Source organism: Pongo pygmaeus, chromosome 1, assembly GCF_028885625.2.
Source record: "Pongo pygmaeus isolate AG05252 chromosome 1, NHGRI_mPonPyg2-v2.0_pri, whole genome shotgun sequence".
NCBI lineage: Eukaryota > Metazoa > Chordata > Mammalia > Primates > Hominidae > Pongo > Pongo pygmaeus.
Window position 1 is genome coordinate 110,426,921 of NC_072373.2, and position 16,607 is coordinate 110,443,527.

The following is a 16,607-nucleotide window of genomic DNA, read 5'->3' on the forward strand; positions in this document are numbered from 1 at the left end:
TTGCTGAGTCATAAGTAATTGCATATTTAATTTTATAAAAAACAGCCAAACTGTTTTTCAAAGTGGCTGTGCTATTCACATTCCCATCAGCAATGTATGAGAGTTCCAGTTGCTCTTCATTCTTCTCAGCAGCTTTTCTAACAGCTGGTGTCTTGTTTTAATCTGCAATTCTCTATCATTAGTGTTGCTGGACACCATTTCATGTGCATTTTTGCTGTCTGTGTATTGTCTTTGATGAGGCATTTGTTCAAATGCTTTGCCCAGTTTTTAAATTGGATTGTTGTTTTCTCCTTTAGAAAAACAAAAGAAAAAGAAAAAGAAATTGGATTGTTGTTTTCTTATTATTGAGTTGTGAGGGTTCTTCATGTATTTTGGATATCAGTCCTTTTCCAGATATGTGTTTTAAAAATATTTTCCCCAAACTTATGTCTATATTTGAATGACATTTTCCTAAAACTGTTATTTAAATATGGGTGGCTTTTAAATTTTAATAAAGTCTCATTTATCAATTTTTTCATTTATGGAATGTGCCTTTCGTATTCTACCTAATAAATCTCACCTAGCCCAGAGTCACAAAGATTTTCTCCTATATTTTCTTCCAGAATTTTTACACTTGAGTTTTACATTTAGGCCTCTAATCAATTTTCAGTTAATTTTTGTGTATAGTTTAATGTATGGGTCAAGATACATTTTTTGCGTATAAATGTCCAACTGTTCCAGTATTATTTGATGAAAAGACTATCCTTTCAGCATTGAATTGCCTATGGTGGATTACCTATGTCTGGATTCTCTCTGTCTGGATTCTCTACTGATCTTTATCTCTTTCTCAACTCTTGTGTGTGTGCGTGTGTGTGTGTGTGTGTGTGTCAGAGTCTCACTCTGTAGCCCAAGCTGGAGTGCAGTGATGTGATCTAGGCTCACTGCAACCTTTGCCTCCCAGGCTCAAGAGATTCTCCTGTCTCACCCTCCTGAGTAACTGGGATTACAGGCATGCACCACCACGCTGAGCTAATTTTTGTATTTTTAGTAGAGACAGGGTTTCACTATGTTGGCCAGGCTGGTCTCGAACTCCTGACCACAAGTGGTCCGCCTGCCTCAGCCTCCCAAAGTGTTGGGATTACAGGCATGAGCTACCGCACCTGGCCCTCAACTCATTTTTTGAGGCCAGCATTAACCTCACACCAAAATCAGACATTATAAGAAAATAGAACTACAAACAAATATCCTCATGAATATAGATACAAAACACCAACAAAATATTAGCAAATCAAATTCTGTAATATATTAAAATAATGATCTATCATGACCAAGTGGAATTTTTCCTTGAAATGCAGTATTGTTCAACTTTTGAAAGTAAATCTATAGGGCTGGGCACCTTGGCTCACACCTATAATCCCAGCACTTTGGGAGGCCAAGGCTGGCAGATCACTTGAGGTCAGGAGTTCGAGACCAGCCTGAACAAAATGGTGAAACCCTGTCTCTACTAAAAAACAAAAAGTAGCTGGGCATGATGGTATGTGCCTGTGGTCCCAGCTACTCGGGAGGCTGAGACACGAATCTCTTGAACCCGGGAGACAGAGGTTTCAGTGAGCTGAGATGATGCCACAGCACTCCAGCCTGGGTGATAGAGCAAGACACTGTCTCAAAACAAAAACAAAAACAAAACAAAACAAAACAAAAGAAAGTAAATCAATAGGATTTACCATATCAGCCAAACTAAAGGAGAAAAGCCATATCATCGTCTCACTAGATGCAGAAGGATGGTTTGACAAAATTCAACAACTATTCATGAAAACTCTAAGCAAACTAGGATTACAGGTTGAGACTTCCTTAACCTCATAAAGGGCATCTTTGAAAAACCTATAGTTAATATCATAACTAATGATGAAAGACTGGGTACTTTCTCCCCAATATCAGACAAAAAGATAAATATGTTCACTCCTATTACTTCAGTTCAACATCGTACTGAAAGTCCTTGTCAGTGCAGTAAGGCAAGAAAAAGTAATAAAAGGCATACAGATTGCAAAGGGATAAACAAAACTGCCTGTATTCACAGATGATATCACCTATGTAGAATCTACATAGAAACTTAGGTTTTAGTTGCTTTTTTTTCCCATTCTGTCTTTTTTTTTCTTTTGTAGAATTGGTGTAATATTTTCCTTAAACGTATGCTAGAATTCACCAGTGAAGCATCTGGAGTTGTTTTGAGGGATGGTTTTAAACTATAAATTCAAATTTTAAAGTAAACGTAAGACTGTGTAGCTTATCTTGAGTAAGTTTTGCTAATTTGCATCTTTCAAAGACTTTATCCATTTCATCTAAGTTGTCAAATTTTTGGTGTAAAGTTGTTTATAATTTTTTTGTCATCCTTTTAATATCTCCTTTGTTCAGAGCAGCAGTTCAAATCACAGTCAAACTCTAAACTGCACTCGATGGCTTGGCATCTGTCCCATATGAGAGCAGCTCAAAGGTCAGTAAGAGATGTGGGCAGATGGGGATCCCCCTTTAGTCTCTATTCTTTTGGGGATTTCCTCTTAATTTTCTTTGTGCTGTGGTTGCCCCATACTCTGGTTCTTCTAGCCAGTAATATGTGGGGTTTATATGGAGCTTTAGCCATTCTACATAGTGCAGGCTAGAACCTGCCTTGGCCTAAAAGCTGTAAAATCTAAAAACTCATCAATGCCATTTTCTTCTTTCATATATTGGCTTCTTCCAGCATCTTCCTGCTTTTAATCACTCTCCAGTGTCTTCAGATGCTGTTTTTAAAAATATATTTTGTCCTCTACATAATTTTTTATGTAGATTGATCTGATAAAAGATGCTCAGATCTTAATGGAGATGAAATTTCCATTGCTTTTTATTTTTAAACCACTACCACTAAGACTCCAAAATTATCAACTCTTTTCCATATGAAGTATAATCCATTTATAAAGAACCAAGATTGTGGGGAAAATCTTTCACAGATCCTATAAGTCTGAGATAAATCACCCCAATAATTTCAGATCCTGTAGCATTTTCTTGAGTCTGCTTGAAATTGTAGGTTTCAAGCAATAAACCAGGAATCCCATACCCTTCCTGGCTTTTAACAAGGCAAAAGTTTGAGTCCTCACTTTATTGCACTTTGTACATCATGCTTTCATATGTGACAGTGCAGGGAATACTTAAGTCAGATAAAAATTTATTTTAGATAAAGATTTTTGCCCTGAATCCTCCTTCCTTTCCTATCCTACTGAGCTAAGCTGGAAAACTTAAAAAGATATATGAGGGTCTCTTTAATAATTTTTCCTTAAGCCCAGTGGAAATGCTACCCTATCAGCAACTTGCTTTTCTCTTCCAGGATGTCCTTGTTCCTTTTATCTTCCAGGCCATCAAAAAGTCCCAGAACCTTGATCATGCTTAGATTTTTAAAAAATATCCTAGATAAAAGAGCTAGCTAAGTGAGGGACAAGTGGAGTAAAATCCTTTCTCTTGGGAGGTTGAAGCAGGAGGATCACTTGAGCTTAGGAGTTCAAGTCCAGTCCAGCCTGGGAAACATAAAAAACCCTGTTTTTTTTTTTTGTTTTTTTTTTTTTTTTAGACAGAGTCTCACTATGTTGCCCAGGCTGGAGTTCAGTGGCACGATCTTGTCTCACCGCAACATCTGCCTCCTGGGCTCAAGAGATTCTCCCACCTCAGCCTCCCAAGACTACAGGTGCACGTCAGCACTCCCAGCTAATTGTATTTTTTGTAGAGACAGGGTTTTGCCATGTTCCCCCAGCTGATCTCGAACTCATGAGCTCAAGCGATCTGCCTGCCCTGGCCTCCCAAATTGCTGGGATTCCAGGTGTGAGCCACCATGCCCAGCCAACTGTGTATATATATACAGCCAGCCGCAGTGGCTCACACCTGTAATCCCAGCATTTTGGGAGGTCGAGGCAGGTGGCTCACCCGAGTTCAGGAGTTCAAGACCAGCCTGGTCAACATGGTGAAACCCCGTCACTACAAAAATTACAAAAATTAGCCGGACATGGTGGTAGGGGCCTGTAATCCCACCTACTCAGGAGGCTAAGGCACAAGAATGGCTTGAACCTGGGAGGCGAAGGTTGCAGTGAGCCAAGATCACGCCACTGCACTCCAGCCTGGGTGACAGAGCAAGACTCTGTCAAAAAAAAAAAAAATATATATATATATATATACACACACACACACACACACATACTTTCATGTAGATTGATCTGATAAAAGATGCTCAGATACGTATACATATACGTGTGTATATATACATATATACGTATATATACACACCTATATACATTTACATATACACATATACACATAGACACACATATATATACACACATGCACATATATGTATATATACACATACATATATGTGTGTATACATATATAAAAAACCCTTTCTCTATGATAGGCATCACTCTACATCTTTATCTATTCCTCCTTTTGATTATCAGTAAATAAAATGCTTATTTATGCACAGACATCCTGATAGGCAAAGGAGAGTTGATAACTCAGGAATAGTCCTTGCCCCCAGGTCCCTTTCGTTTAACTCTGTAAATAAAAAATGCAGCAGCATGTTACAGGCTTTATGCTAAAGATGTGGACAATGTCAGGATTCACAAAAGAAGGAATGATCAGTTTTGGCTGAGGGTGGGGGGTCCAGGTGAGATTCTGTATGCGAGTATGTGTTGGCAAGGTGCACAGAGATGAGGGTGAAAGAACTGGCAGCTCAGGTATGGAGATGGCAGGCCTGAACCCACCTGGTGTTTTCAGGAAACTACAGGGACATTTGTATGTTTGGTGTGTAGGGTATGATAGTAGGGGAGGCTGGGGAGGGAGGAAACATGAAGGGCTTTGTTACATGGTTAAAGAGTTTGGACTTCATTTTGTAGAGTATACTGAACTGTCAAAAATGTCTTAATCAGGACAATAGCAGGATCATCTCTATGTTTTAGGACATGTATTTATTTCTGTATGTTCTTGATGCTTGTCCGGGTCCCTCCCTAAGGAGTTGGTCTGAGAGGTAAGAGATGGGATCACAGGGAGGAGACATGGTCAACCATCTGGTCTAAAATTAGACTACAGTCATCTATTGTGTGCTACACTGAGCCTCTTTTCATGCCAGATATGGTCTGGGGACCAGACCTGTTTGGACATGGCTTGAGTGAGAAACTAGTTGCCTTTTCCAAAGACAATTTGGATTTCAAGAGGAAAATCACAGCATCAGAGTTCCAAGCAAAGGGGCACAGTAAGCCAGCAAGACTGTGCAAAACTTAAAGCTGCAAAACAACCAGAATTAAGTCTACCCGAGAACATCACTGGGAAGAAAATTGAGGCCATAGGTATAGCTGGAAATAAAATTGAGAAGTGTTACCATACTGCTACTGCTTAAAAATCAGAAAGAAAAGAATAAAGATGAATTCAATCTCTTCCTGAAAGCAGGACTAAGGGGTCCAGGCATGATGCCTGGAGCTCTAAAATGAGCATAATGATGAAAAGTGGGGAGCTGCATGCAAATGGCACAGGAGAAATGTGTTTTTCCACAAGTCTAGCTTTTCTTCTCAGGATCCAAAGGTCCCCACCAAAATCAGGGCAGCTTTTACAATAATGGGCTTAGGAAAGAGTTAGGCAGATATTCTCAAACAGTCTGTGGCTCACTGAGCCTCAGGCCAGTCTTAGCTAGTAATGACATTTATAATGTGACAGTGCCTAAACCACTTGCCTGAAATAAACTATAACATGACAGTTGATTAAAACTATGACTTACCTCACCGGGGTCTTTTCAGAAGCAACCCCATCAGAAGCTGAATCTGTAAGGAGAGAGCGCTTAGGAGGCCAAGGTCATAGGTTTATTCCCTGTATGGGTCACTTCATTCTGCTCTGCAATCCCATATCTCCTGTGACTTCCCCCAAGATAGGTTAAATGCCCTTTCCAAATGCTCTTATAGAACCCTCTATCTATCCTATTACAGCACACGTTATAATTTACTGGAACTGCTATTTAATTTTCTTTCTTTCCCGTCAGAAGGAAGTGAGGGAAGCCACCGAGTGGAGGTTTCTTACTGCAATGACAGCATGTGTGTCGCATGGAGGGAAGCTCTGAACCCAGAACACCTGCTTCCAAGTCCTTGCTCTACCACTGAATAGTTTGAAATTGAACCTGTTTCTTCAACAATAAAGAGGAAATAATGGCACTTATTACATGCCATTATTAATGAACCAGTGAAAGTAAGGATTCTTTACTAAGGGCTATTTGGATGTTAATTAATCATAATATTAACCAGTCTTGAGACTGTCCTAGCAGGGTGGGTGCGATTGAGGTGGCAGAGCTATGGGGAGGGCATTTCTGAATGAAACTGATAGTACAGAAGAGGGAAGAGGAGGGGAGCAAGTAGGAGCACAGGGAGTAAGCAGTGGAAAGACAAATGAAAAGGAAGAGAGAATGGAAAATGAAGAGGGTCCCAGAGCTGTGCTGTTGAATACAGTAGCAGTAAGCCCCATGTGGCTATTTAGCTAGTTCAAATTGAGATCGGCTGCTAGAGTTGTTATCAAAAAAAAAAAAAATGAAAAATGGCTCATTGATAATGTTTATGTAACATGCATGTGAAATTACAATATTTTTGATATATTGAGTTAAATAAAATACAGTATGAAAATTAATTTTATCTATTTAATTTTACTTATTTTAATGTGGCTACTAAAAAATGTAAAAGTATGTATGTGGCTTGTATTTGAGGCTTGTGTTACATTTCTTTTTTTTTTTTTTTTTTTTTTTTTTTTTTTTTTTTTTTCCTTTTTTTTTTTTTTTCTTCTTTTATTATTATTTATTATTATTAAACTTAAGGTTTTATGGTACATGTGCGCAATGTGCAGGTAAGTTACATATGTATACATGTGCCATGCTGGTGCGCTGCACCCACCAACTCGTCATCTAGCATTAGGTATATCTCCCAGTGCTATCCCTCCCCCCTCCCCCCACCCCACAACAGTCCCCAGAGTGTGATGTTCCCCTTCCTGTGTCCATGTGTTCTCATTGTTCAATTCCCACCTATGAGTGAGAATATGCGGTGTTTGGTTTTTTGTTCTTGCGATAGTTTACTGAGAATGATGATTTCCAATTTCATCCATGTCCCTACAAAGGACGTGAACTCATCATTTTTTATGGCTGCATAGTATTCCATGGTGTATATGTGCCACATTTTCTTAATCCAGTCTATCATTGTTGGACATTTGGGTTGGTTCCAAGTCTTTGCTATTGTGAATAATGCCGCAATAAACATACGTGTGCATGTGTCTTTATAGCAGCATGATTTATAGTCCTTTGGGTATATACCCAGTAATGGGATGGCTGGGTCGAATGGAATTTCTAGTTCTAGATCCCTGAGGAATCGCCACACTGACTTCCACAAGGGTTGAATTAGTTTACAGTCCCACCAACAGTGTAAAAGCAGCTTGTGTTACATTTCTATTGGGCAGTATTACTCTAGGGTATTTGCTGTCCGTGAAATAAGTGATAAGGAATATAAGAATTTTTGAGAATTTGGCTTTTCAAAGTAAAGTCAGGGTATATGTAAAAATTGAATTTATCTCACAAATTTATCCATTTTTAAAGTTAATTTCACTGACATGCTTTAAGCATCTGTTCTGTGCCAAGGACTGAGTACAACACAGGCCAAGCCCTTCAGGAGCTTACACTGTAACCATGGATGAGGATGGGAGAGTCTCTTGTAGCTCACAGTATTCCACGGTCATCAAGAAAGTGTTTGACTGACTCTAATTCAGTGTCACCAGACTAGGGGTCCCCAAATGTATCTTCAAGTTAAGAACAAACAACATGATGCCAGGAAATCTAACTTGGTTTGAATGTTTTTCTTCTTGCTGCTGCCAGGCCGCCTTTGAGTGTTTGAATGTCGCATGTGGACTTAGATGAAGGGCAGGCTTTCAGGAGCTGTATTAGCTGAATCTGTAAGGAGATAGTGCTTAGGAGGCCAAGGTCATAAATTTGTTCCCTGTATGGGTCACTTCGTTTTGCTCTGATCCATGTCTCAGACGTGCTCCCTGTAAACCCAAGCCAGCTGTCTTGTAAATATGCTTTGAATCACTTGAGGAATAGGGCGAGAACATGTGAAGGGACCTGGGCAAATCTATCACCACTGATAGATTGGAGCAACAACTAAAAACACATTCTCAGTCAAAAGCAAGGACTCCCGGGAGGAGAGCCCATAAAACTTACATATCACCTCATACAGTGGACCCAACTGAAACCATCTTTTCCCTGCACATTTCTGCCTGAAGTCATTGACTAGGATGGAGCTTGTAGGGCAAAGCTTCTGGAGGCCATAGTTCCTGGATAGAGCGGAACACAGGCAGCATTCACTGGGAATTCAGACTTCTGCTAAAGGTGGTGTTGCCAACAAGCACACGGGGCCTCCCTGTCTGACCTACAGAGATTGTTTAGACTTGGAAATATGGGCACCTATCTCTTGAGTGACCTGTCTGCTGGTAATATTTACATCCACATTCACACAGAAAGGTGGTATGTTTTAATTCCAAGCTGATATTCAGCCCCATTTTCCTCACTGAAGCATCGCTGACAGAAAGGCTGGTCTGGGATCTCCAGCTACACAAATAAATACTGAAGCAAGGCCTAACAGGAAGACCCTCACTACCCAATTTCTTCCAGATGGCAGTGATGGATGGCTGTATGTTTATGTTTACTTGGTTTCCCAGATGACTGGTGTCCTGGTTTCCACTGGTCATGGTTTGATGAGCATTTCTTCGAAGATGTGAACTGCCTACCCCAACGGCCCAGCTCTTGGTCCAACAGTCTACACCACGCTCAACATTGTCAAGAGGTCATTGTGCTTGTTGGATGGCTAGTTAACTCTTTACTCACCACTTCCTCCCTGACCCTCTTCTTGTAAATTTCTAAAACTAGCAATACAAGATTCAAATCTAAATCATCATAAAGAACTGCATGTTGGGCAGAATAATGGCCTCCAAAGTATCCACGTCCCAATCCCCAGAACCTGTAAACATGTTACCTTTCTTGGCAAAAGGGAATTAAATTTGCAGATAAAATTAAGGTTGCTAATTGCCTGACCTTAAAGTAGAGAAACCAGCCTGGATTATCTGGGTGGGCCCAATGTAATTATAAGTCTCCTTTAAAGGGGAAGAGGGAAGCAGTAAAGATGGTCAGAGGATGAGATGTAAGAGGGACTCGACCTGCCCTTGCTGAAGGAAGGGGGCCATGAGCCACAGTAGTGTCTTCTAGAAGCTCTAAAAGTCAAGAAGAGAATTCTCCCCTAAAGCCTCCAGAAAGGAACTCTGATGCCTCAGTCTTAGCCCGGTGAGACGCATGGTAGACTACTAATGTAACTGTAAGGTAATACATGTGTATCAATTTATGATAATTGCTTATAATAATTTGTTATAGCCACAGTAGAAAATAAATACACACCTAGACAGGTTGAACACTTCTTGGCCTCCAGACTCTGCTTAATGTAAGAAGTACTCCTTCCCTTAGCACAATGTAACCTAGTGGAATACATTCTTCCTCAGGGCTGCCAGAGGCTGGAGCACACACATGGCTTCCTACAAAATTTAGGAAAGTGAGCAACGATGGAACCCTAATTGGAGAAAATATGTAATCACTCATCAAGTCCTCTTGGTACTATCTGAGTATAGAGAAAGCACATGGGCTTTGGCATCTAGCAGACGTTGGTTCAAATCCTGGCTCTGACATTTAATGCCTGTGTGATCTTGAGTGAGTTAGCCTCCCAGATGTTCAATTTCTTAAGGGACACATCACACCTACCTCATGGGGTTGTTGTTGTAAAGAGTAAAAGAGTAAATAAAATAAGGTGTATAAAGTACCTATCTCAGAGCCTGGGGGGCAAGATAGAAATCCAATAACTCATGTTATCTTCTACCTTCTTTGTAATCATTTCTCAGATCTCTCCTGTTGTCTCCAATCTCATGACCCTGGATTGAGTTAGTTTCATCATATCTCTTGCCAGGACTGTTTTAACAGCTCCTAAAGGGCCAGCTCCAGACTCCAATCCTTCTTCACAGCCTCTACAGCTATCTTCCTAAAACATAGATTTTCTCATAATACCTCTTCTGCTGTAAAACCTTTGGCAGCTCCCTGTGGCTTGTGGATTAAAAAGTCTGAAGTCCTTTTCAAGGTTTGTGTGTATATTAGTCTGTTTGCGTTACTCTAAAGGAATATCTGAGACTGGATAATTATTTTTTTGTTTAGGTCAGGCGGGTAATGTGCTGATGTAACAAGGTTCAAGGGTGGCATATCTCATACATGCTCATGAACGCCAATCATCACACTCTTGAACTACAAAAGAATTGGGTAACATAAAGAAAAGAGGTTTATGGCTGGGCGCGGTGGCTTACGCCTGGAATCCCAGCAGTTTGGGAGGCCGAGGAGGGCGGGTCACAAGGTCAGGAGATCGAGACCATCCTGGCTAACATAGTGAAAACCCTGTCTCTACTAAAAATACAACAAATTAGCTGGGTGTGGTGGCAGGCGCCTGTAGTCCCAGCTACTCGGGAGGCTGAGACAGGAGAATGGCGTGAACGCCGGAGGTGGAGCTTGCAGTGAGCCAAGATTGTGCCACTGCACTCCAGCCTGGGCAACAGAGCGAGACTCCATCACAAAAAAAAAAAAAAAAAAAGAGGTTTATTTTGGCTCACAGTTCTGTAGGCTATACAGGAAGCTTGGTGCCAGCATCTGCTTTAGGTGAGGACCTCCGGAAGCTTCCACTTAAGGTGGAAGGCCATGGGGGACCTGGCATGTCACAAGCCACAGAGGGACCAAGAGAGAAAACGGGGAGGTCTCAGACTCTTTTAAATAACCAGATCTTGAATGAACTGAGTGAGAACTCACTCATCACCAAGGGGATGGTGTTAAGCCATTCATGAGGGATCCACCTCCACGATCCAATACCTCTTACCAGGCCCCATCTCCAACATTGGGGATTACATTTCTTTTTTTTTTTTTTTTTGAGACAGAGTCTCACTCTGTCACCCAGGCTGGAGTGCAGTGGCGTGATATCGGCTCACTGCAAGCTCCGCCTCCTGGGTTCACGCCATTCTCCTGCCTCAGCCTCCTGAGTAGCTAGAACTACAGGTGCCCGCCACCATGCCTGGCTAATTTTTTATATTTTTAGTAGAGACAGTGTTTCACCGTGTTAGCCAGGATGGTCTCGATCTCCCAACCTCATGATTCACTCACCTCGGCCTCCCAAAGTGCTGGGATTACAGGCATGAGCCACTATGCCTGGCCGGGGGATTACATTTCAACATGAGATATGGAAGGGACACACACCCGAAGTGCATCAGTATGAATCCTTCACAACTTCACCTCTGTCCCTTGCCTCCTTTATCTGTCTAGCCTAGGTTCCTTTCTTGTCATGCGTTTTTCTCATTTCTGTGCCAATTTTTTTTTTCTTTTTAGCTTAGTTGCTATTTTCTATCTCTGTAATTCCTGCTGCCTCCCTTTATACCTAGAGAGCTCCTTTTATCTCCTAAGGCCCATTTTAAATGTCACCACTTTTGCAAAGTCTTTTCTAATTCCTCCAAGAAGTTAAGCACTCCCTCTGCTGTTTCCACCATACTATGTACACTGTAGAACTTATCAGACTGCACTTTGATTATCATTCTAAATTTTTTGATGACAGAGACAATGCATTTTGCACCTTTGCTCTCAAAGCTTAGAGTATTTGCTTTCCTTATAACATATACTCAATATAAAAAATATACTTAATATTTTTTATTAGTATGAATAAATGAATGAACAAATATTATGTGAAGAACTCACATCTTTAAAGCTGTTTCCAAGGAATGGAGTTATACTTCTCGCATCCCAGGTTAGCTGACCCAGGATGGCCCTTCTGCGATGTTGTGCATACAGCAAGTCTTCTAACATAGTCCGATTATTGAGCAAATTTGCATTTATTCAGTAAGGTTTTATGGATTTTAGTCAGGTCACTTTTTCATTTAAAATTATTTAGTTGTTTCTCCTTGCTTTAGGAGGAGGTCCAGAGTCCTTAGGAGGCTATTTAAGGCCTTAGGTGATTTGACACCTACATATCCTGCTTTTTAATTTGCTGACTACTCTGCACTCCAACAAAACATCTGTAAAACAATTTCTTAAACATGTCTGACCTTCACTCTCATCTCCATGCCTTTGCAAATACCATTACTTTACCCATACTTCAATCTTCATCTAACAACTTCTTACCCTTAGAAATGAAGCCCAGGCATCCTTTGATCCAGGTATCCTTTGATATAGAAAGTCTTCTCTGACATTCCCCTTGTCTATCCTGGTTCAGATGCCTGTCCTTTGTATCCCATGACACCCACCACATCTATCATACAACATATGGCAGTCTGATTTTAACGTTTTAATTTATTTTATTTAAATAAGAGGAATGTAGCCACATAGAAAAAGAGAGAGAGGTAGAAAAAGAAAAGTAAAACATGTCATACCACCACCAACAGATCTTTGTGCCCAATTATTAACACTTTCTGGTTAACTTTCAGAAAAATTATTTATGTATCTATCACTCTACATTATCCATAATCTTTTTATTTATAAATAAGATAATATTAAATATGCTACTCTGCATCTTGCTTTCTTCACTTATATGAGAAAACATTTTTATCCCAACACATAGACAACTACTTTAAGATTGTAATGGCCGACCAGGCTCAGTGGCCTACACCTGTAATCTGAGCAGTCTGGGAGGCTGAAGAGGGCGGATCACCTGAGGTCAGGAGTTTGAGACCAGCCTAACCAACATGGTGAAACCCCATCTCTACTAAAAATAAAAATTAGCCGGGCATGGTGGCAGGCGCCTGTAATCTCAGCCACTTGGGAGGCTAAGGCAGGAGAATCGCTTGAACCTGGGAGATGGAGGTTGCAGTGAGCCGAGATCAGAGCATTGCACTCCAGCCTGGGCAGCAAGAGCAAAACTCCATAAAAAAGAAAGAAAAAGAAAGAAAGAGAGAAAGGCAAGGCAAGGCAAGGCAAGGCGGAAGGAAAGAAGGAAGAAAGGAAGGAAGGAAAAAAGAAAGAAATAAAGAAAGAAAGAGAAAGAAAGAAAGAAGGAAGAAAGAAAGAAAGAAAAAAAGAAAAGAAAAGAAAAGAAAAGATTGTAATGGCCAAGGAGTTCAATACCAGCCTGGACAACATGGTGAAACCCTGTCTCTACTGAAAATACAAAAATTAGCCAGGCGTGTTGGCAAGTACCTGTAATCTTGGCTACTCCATAGGCTCAAGCATTAGAATGGCTTGAACTCAGGAGGCGGAGATTGCAGTGAGCTGAGATCATGCCACTGCACACCAGCCTGCTTGACAGAGCGAGACTCTGTCTCAAAAAAATGTATATATATAGTAATGGCCAAATAGTATTCCTGTAGCAATAAAGCAATAACTTTAATGAATAATTAAATAAAAGCAATAAAAGATAACTGTAGCAATAAATAACTTTATTTAATGATAATCATTGATGAATACTCAGGTTATTTTCAAGTTTTACAATACTGTCCATCTTAGGTTACATTTGTAAGTATATATTTAGGGTAAATTCCTAGTAGTGCGTCAAAGGACATTTAAAATTTTAAAATATGTTGCCAAGTTGTACTCCAAAAATTTTGCACCAATTTAAATTCCCACCAACAGTATACAAATGTGTTTATTTTAATCTTTTCTTTCCAACCCCCAATATAGCAGAACTTTCTAGTGTTTCCCTTTTTGATGAAATATCTCTTTGTTGTTTTGATTGCATTTAAATAAAAAGGTTGAGAATCTTTTCATATATTCCAGGTCATTTGTTGTATTAGTCAGGGTTCCCTAGAAAGACAGAACTAATGGGACAGACGTATATAAAAAGGGGAGTTTATTAAGGACTATTGGCTCATATGATCCATTGTGAAGTCCCACAATGGGCTGTGTGCAAGCTGAGGGGCAAGGAAGCCAGTCAGAGTCCCAAAACCTCAAAAGCAGGGAAGCCAACAGTGTAACCTTCAGTCTGTGGCCTAAGGCCTGAGAGCTCCAAGCAAATCACTGATGTAAGTCCAAGAGTCCAAAAGCTGAAGAACTTGGAGTCTGATGTTTGAGGGCAGGAAGCATCCAGCATGGAAGAAAGATGAAGGCCAGAAGACTCAGCAAGTCTGCTCATTCCACATTCCTCTGCCTGCTTTATCCTAGCCATGCTGGCAGCTGATTAGATGATGCCCACCCAGATTGAAGGTGGGTCTGCCTCTCCCAATCCACTGATTCAAATATTAATCTCCTTTGGCAACACCCTCACAGACACATCCAGGAACAATACTTTGCCTCCTTCAATCAAGTTAATACTCAATATTAATCATCACATTTGTATTTTATCTTTTTCTGAGAACTACCTGTTTATATTCCTCGCATGTAGTTATTGTTTTCTCTTTCTCTTTCTTTTTTTTAATTTGGTAAAGCTTTTTGAAAATTAAGTAGCCATTTATCTGTCACATTTACTTTGAACAACCAATGTAGTATTTGTCCTTAGACTTTGGCTAAGGATTTTTTTATTTTTTATTTTTTTGCCATATAAATGTTTTAAATTTTAAGTTCTTAAAATTTCCTTTCTGGCTTCTGGGTGTGCTGTGTATTGAATGTATTTTCTTGGCTGCTTTTGTTTACCTATTAACAGGAGGACCTTTCAGTCACCTTTCTATTCCCAGTGCTTAGCAGAGGGACCTGCCCATAGACCACTGGATACTAATGGAATGAGGAGATGAGTATGTGTGAGTACACATGCTCCTACTGGCATAGATTGACATGTTGCCAAAATAAAACAAAAACCAGGCTGAAAACAGTTTGAAAATGTCTCTGGGATTTTCATGGGCACATGAAGAGCAGTTACTTGGTTTTAATTCCCACGAGCAGGCCAGGGTACATGATTCTGTCTGTCTCCCACTTACCTACAAACTTTACCAGTTTTACCACCACCTCTATATCCTTTAGTGCATGTTCAAGGATCCAGGTTCAATAACCTAAAGTGTGTGGGCCAGGTAACAGGGTAATTGAGCAAGAAATTAGAGCTGGGCTCTCATAGAATAGAATTCAGGTCACATTTTTGTCCACTTACCCGGCCAAAATTGCCTTTGACAAAAGCAGAAAATTTCCATCTTTTTTTTTCTTTTCAGTAAGGCCCTTTTTTCTCTTAATAGATAGTTACATATGTAGATAGATAAATAGATAATCTGTCTAGATCTACATATTTATTTACATATCCACAAACATAAATACATATAATAATGAATTATTATCACTATGTAGAGATATCCAACAATTTCTATTAGGGAAATAAATCTTTTATTGAAGTTCAGAGAGAAAAGCAATCTTTTTCAGAGTTTCAAGGCAACCAATGAATAATTTGTGATTCTACTGCGAAAATGAATATACATTTTATAGATTCTCCTGGAAATTTAAACTGGTTATATACTAGACTGTGACTATTTATACTATTTTTTCTTACTTACAAAATCATATCTTAAAATGCAGAAAACACATTAGTATTATTTCACTCATGCCATGTAATAATAATAACAAAAATAATATCTGTACAATATATTACAGTGTGCATTTGTAGGCACTTTCTTGTTTACCAATCTCAACAAAATGGTAAGACAGGAATTATTACTATTGTCTCCTTCATTTTTGTGTGACTTATGCAAACATATACTCTTGGTAAGATGAAATATGAACCTTGGCTGACTCCAAATGTAATGTTTTTCCTGATAAAACACTAGGGTAAAAAAAACAGTGTGTTTTCTTTATGTAGTCCTTTTACCTCTCCTCCCTAGCATTAGTTAGGTAGGAAATTCAGAATTGGGATTCAAAGGGAAAATGTCCATTCATGCCAAAAGATTATTTTAAGAGGCATGAAGAAATGAAAAATATATAAGGAATTTTATTACAATATGCTACAGCCACCCACCATATACCTCAGTCCATGTTCAAGGATCAAGATTCAATAATCTAAGCCATGTGGGCCAGGTAATGGGGTGGTAGAGCAAGAAATCAGAGATGGGCTCTAAGAGATTAGGACTCAGGTCAGATTTTTGCCCACTCACCAGTCTAAAACTGCCTCCAATAAAAACAGAAAATTCCAACCCCACCCCCCCGCCCCCCACCCCCACCTCAGGTGTTTGCTTTACTGAAGGCAAGAAGTCCTGGGTCCTAAGGAGATCCTGTGTCTGCTCTTAAAAGCTGGCAGGGCTAAGAGGGCCAGACAGTCTTAATTGAGAATTTCTTAACTTAATTGAGGTTGGGTTTCAATTCCAGTCTTAGAAGCAGCCGTATCTCTCTAACCATCTCCCTTGTCAATGCACAAATCTCACCCCAGCCTGCTTGTTGAGAAGCATGAGAAGAAGAAAGGTCCTTAACTATGCGAAGCCATGGTTCTGATCCACACTGTATGGTTTAAAAGAAATTTAAGTTTACTCCTGGACTCTTTCCACATGTTCTTGATATATCATGAATTACAAAATAAATAAAAATCCTCATTTGGAGAGGTCAGTGTCCAAGCAAACGAAGAGAGACAGATTGG

General features: G+C 39.9%; 1 long non-coding RNA gene and 1 other non-coding gene across 2 annotated transcripts in view; both read right to left on the bottom strand.

The window, feature by feature from the left end:
- Positions 1-219: 219 nt before the first annotated feature.
- Positions 220-16,607, bottom strand: part of LOC129015968 (uncharacterized) — a 120,322-nt gene continuing 103,934 nt past the window's right edge. Inside the window, exon 3 of the long non-coding RNA XR_010126196.1 lies at positions 220-290. This is a non-coding gene — a long non-coding RNA (uncharacterized LOC129015968). The remainder of the gene's footprint in view (positions 291-16,607) is intronic.
- On the bottom strand, positions 10,261-10,360 carry LOC129024136 (small nucleolar RNA U13). Its single transcript, XR_008497032.1, has one exon. It is a non-coding gene; the product is annotated as a small nucleolar RNA U13 (small nucleolar RNA).